This window comes from Crocodylus porosus, unplaced genomic scaffold (assembly GCF_001723895.1).
Source record: "Crocodylus porosus isolate Cpor-Errol unplaced genomic scaffold, CroPor_comp1, whole genome shotgun sequence".
NCBI lineage: Eukaryota > Metazoa > Chordata > Crocodylia > Crocodylidae > Crocodylus > Crocodylus porosus.
The window spans coordinates 19,593,505-19,598,571 of NW_017728949.1; positions in this window are offsets into that span (position 1 = coordinate 19,593,505).

Sequence of the window (5,067 nt, forward strand, 5' to 3'; positions counted from 1 at the left end):
CAGCAGTCAGAGGGGAGGGGCAGTAGACAGCTGAGTCAACACACATTGCTATCAGTTATGACCCTGTGACAAAGCTACACCAAGCCAAGGGCCCAACTCCTTTCAAGTACCTAGTGCTAATGTGATGTGATATGCATGATGGGACATGTTTGTGTTTGCAGCTTCCCTCTGCATACTTTGTGCCTGGTGTGGGCAAACAAGTGTTTGGTGTATAAATATTTCTCATGTTTGTATCTCGAATAAGTGGGATTTACACCAGTTTGGTTTTTGCTTAGCACTCAGCTAGCTCATAAAAACAAAGAAGCCTTTCCAGCAATTAGGTGATAACTTCACAGATACCTTTCTCTGGGGAAGAACAGACCGCTTGCTTCTCTCCCAAGGGTCCCGTCCCAGTGTTCCCTTTCCACAGAAGCCAATGTTTTGGATGTCATTCTGCTCTGGAGCATAAGCCTGATGCCTAAATTGCAAAGCTCCCTCCCCACCATGAATAACATGGTAGCAAGCCTTCACTGCCTCTGCAATTTTTAGCATGCCGTTAAATCAAATGGATTGCTACACTAAAAAGATAAGACAAATTGCATGCAGCGACCTTTAAAGAGTGAAACAAATCTGTTGACTCTCTTACCAAATTTGTTGACTCTCTTACCAATGTGTCCTCTCATAAATGACATATAGGAATAAAATTGTGTCCTTAGAAGTTTTGTTTACCGAAAACAAGTAAGTATGTTTTCTTATCTAAGAATATAGAAGTTTAAGGCCAGAACAAAATAAAGCCCTTTGCCACTTCACCAGTATGTAAATCAACATCTATCATAATCAAACTGCTAAGTTGCTATATAGCAAATGAACACAGACTACTGTCTTTATGAACTATTTAGACCGGGGTGGGCACAATATGGCAGGATGAGCCACTGCTGGAGGGAGAGGAGCTGAACAGCACCCAGGCAGCTGCAAGCAGGAGCAGCCCCTCCAGTAAACTGTGTGCTCTGGCTGGGTCTAGACCAGCAAGCATGGGCATGAGCATGGCGCGGGCTGCCCTGGGTAGGGCTCCACGCCATGTGGAGTGCCACAGGAGCAGGCATAGACCACACCACCCAGATGAGCTCAGCTGTATGCTCCCCCTCTTCTCTCTCCCATCCAGCTCCCAGGACCTAGCACCCAGGCAGCCCCCCCCCACCTCATACATCCCCCACAGGGCAGGGGCATGCAGGGAGCAGATCACAGCATGCTGTCACCATCCCACAACCCTGCCCTATGATCCCAGACTTACCCACTTGTTCTGCTTCTGAACATTGCTCCCTGCCCATGGTCCCATCCCACATAAGTAACTGGGGTGTGGTGGGGTTGGCAGAGTGGGGAAAGGAGTGACATGGCCTCAACAACTCATCAAAACTTATGTGGTTCCCAAGCCCAGATAATTGTCCACCTCTGATTTAGACTATATATAAACACTGTTTATTAAGAGGCACTGGGTGTGTCTATATGTACAAATATTGTGGGGTGGGTTTATTCTAGAGCAAATCACTCTAGAGTAAATCTATCCTGGGCAGACTTCTACACATGCAGGGATGCGGGAGCAGATTTACTGCTCCTGGCAGCAGTCTGCTCCCTCCCCCCTCTGGCCCTGCACTGGCCCCTTGCAGCATCCAGGGGGAGCTCTAGGCTCCCCCAGAGTGTTTGCCCAGGGGCTGGCAGGGAGCACTGGGCCAGGAGGTAGCCATCTCCTGGTGAGGGCTGGGAAATTGCTCCCTACCCCCAGGAGCTGCCTGCTTCCAGGGTGGGCTCCGCTACCCGAGCCTGGGCAGGGACAATATCCCCCTGGCAGCAGTGAGCTCTCAGCCCTGGCTTCCTGATCAGGACAGGGGGCTTGGAAAGAACTGCAGGGAAGGGGCAGATCCCAGCCCCTGGCCTGATCTGCTGGTGTGGTAACTAGCAACAAGCCCCAGCTGGCTGGGGATTCCCCACTCAGCCAGGGACTCCAAGCTAGCTGCCCCACCACCAGGGCAGGGTAGGCAGCTGGGACCTGCCCCCCCCTGCAGTTCTTTCCAAGCTCCCAAGCCTTGATCATCTGATCAGGGCACGGGGCTGGGACCTGCCCCTGACTGGACCAGTTCCCAGCCAGCCACAGGCTGCACAGGGAAGTCTGCATGTGCAGCTTAGAGCTGGCTGGGGACTGCCTGAAATGGAACAGTCCCCAGCCACCTCCATACTGCATGTGCAGACTTCCTCATGCAGCCCGGGGCAGGTCTCAGCCAGCTCCAGGCTGGGCAGGGAACTCTTTCCATGCAGGGAGCTCCCAGCCCCCACTCCACAATCAAGGAGCAGGGGCTGGGAGCTTGATTACAGAGCAGGGGCTGGGAGCTCCCCATTGCTGGGGCAGGCAGGCAGGCATTGTCCATGCCCGGGCTCTGGTGGCAGAGCACACCCGGGCAGCAAGCACCTCCTGTGGGCAGGGAGCAATCTTCTGGCCTCTGCTGCCTGGCTGACCAGAAACAAATTTATTCCTGGGTGGCCATCTACACATGCTGTACTGCACAGTATACTTACTCGGCAGTTAATTTGCTACTTGCATTTGCAGGTAGCAAATTAACTGCTGAGTAGAGGAAATTACTGCACAGTAAGGGTCAGCATGTGTAAATGGTGATGCTTACTATGCAGTAAAGCATCTCATATAGACACACCATTGTGTAGTAGAAGATCTCAGAACAATATTTGAGCAAAAGAGAAATGTACTGAAACTTTCTCAGGCTTCATTGCTTTTCTATGACTGTGCAGGGATGTGCAGCAAACTCATCTCAAATGAGCAGAATGAAAATACCAGCACAAGATAAACATGTTTCTCAGCTGAGTACAAATGAATCCACATCTCTTTCAAGGAATGAAGCTAATGCATGAAGCATTTCTCTGCTGACCTAAATAATGGTCTAAAGCAGCCATTATTAGTGGTTAACAAATGCCAGGCCAAAACTGCCCAGCTTGGGTCCAAAGGCAGGCTAGCACTTCTGTACCTGGCTGCTGCCACCACCACTTCTCCCCACTGCCCAGCCACTACTGCAGCGCCCTGAGGATAAAACACTGCTGAAGCCCACAATGTCCATAGGCCAGATCCAGCTTGGAGGCTAAAGGCTGACCACCCCTGCTCTGAAGGACGAGGGTACAAAGTGACAAAAGAATTACACAAAGTTTAGAAGGGAGAGGATGTACAGTGTATTAAGCCGATTCATTGTATTTGCTTTCTGAAAAGCCCTCCGGTTTTTGTCTAAACAGCTGCCCTATGTCATGAGCACGTGGACCACATCTGTGAATAGCTTCCAAACTGGCTCCAGGTCTGCTACACACCTTTTCAACCGAGTAGCAGGTTGGTGGGTCAGCGTCAATGACCTCCAACCATAGTAGAAGGCTGAACACCATGAGGGGGCCAAACACTTTCCATCTTTAGGACCACTGAGGAAAGACAAATCCCATTCCTAGAAGAGCTCCTCTCAGGGGAACCTAGAATCCATCATAACACTACAAGCAAGTTCCCTGAAGCCCCATGTGGGCGATTCAGATTCATTACAGTAAATAACCTGCGCAGGAGAAGGGTGGATAACATGGTGCACTCTCAGAAGAGGCCATAGACCATGTGGGTGCCTTAGTGCAGACTTACCCACAGAGCTCATCCATTGGAGTAATGACAAATAGATCTTTCAGTGGATAACATGACCACTTTGTCTGTGTTTTTGCTGTCAAAGAACTATTTTTCTATGGATCTGGTTCCTGATCCAAAGAAACCTGACAATTAAAAGATTCCTATTGATGCTGGAAGGAGTCCTCTGTGATTCAGTGGTAGACTCCTTGTCTACCACACAGAAGACCTGGGCTCAATTCCCAGACACTTATACAACATGCAGCCATGGAGGCACCAAACATCTGGACTCAGTCTGGTCTTTGGATTCCTTCTCAGTGGCCTAAAAGGATGATGGAAGGTCTGGGCAGCTTCCACTCCTCCAAAAATTCCTGCCCAGGCATATGCATCGAAGGTCTGGGTGGCTCATGCATATACCATAATCCAGGAGGACTGACGGTTGCCACCACCATTGATGCTGGACCAGATTTGGGGAGCCTGACAGGCTGTTCTGTTGCTTGAATGTACTGATTCATACACTTTTGTGTGAAAAAAGGATTCTCTTCATTCAAGAATGAGGACTGTTAGCAGCAGCTCTGTGTGACGCACACCCTTCTATTTTCATCTCTGCTCACTATCCCATTTGATACTTGGTGGGATGTTAATATGGATTATGGTACAGTTTTTGACAGCTCCGGCAATCAGCAGGCAACATGGTGAAGCCAGGCTGGCTATCACATGCCAATCAAAGATCACCAGTAAAAGATGGCATCAGTAACGGTAGCAATGTTGCTGACGTCATTGGTTTCTGCAACCCGGTGCAGCATAACAGTTGAAACCTGGGAAGTTGAAGGAGCAACTTACAGTTTGGGAACATTATAGGGAGACTTTCCTGTGTGTTGAGACCCTTAACGTTCATTCATGTACCAGTCATCTTTAAATTGCTGAAGTCAGAAGGAGTCCCACTGACTGCAGGGTGTGCTGGCTCAGGCACCAAGGGAAGAGGAGATAAAGGATTCTTGTTACCTGGATACACACAAGCCATATTTGTTTCTCTCTGTGGCAAAGAAGAATATGACTGCAGCTCTGAACAGCAATGAAAGAGTCAGTGTTTCTGTTAAGTCTCTGGGACATAGTAAAGTGTCTGCCATTCTTAGGTTGCTTTTGGGTCAGTCCAGAACCTGCAAGCCAGTATCTGGCTTCCAGTATTGCTCATAGCAGGGCAAAATGGAACAGCCTTTCCAGAAAAGGGGCAGAACAGCTGGCACATGGGTCCAAATCACTTCCTCCAGAGCCAGTGGGAAACCAGGAACCAACTGCAGTTCCCAGGATGTGCCCAGGTCAGTACAATTATGACAGTTTCATCAAAGCTGAGGTCTGTTGTGTTGTCTATATGCATGTGGTACTTGATTTTTCAGTTACTGATTGAAACATTTCCTTCATCTGTATCTGCTTTAAGA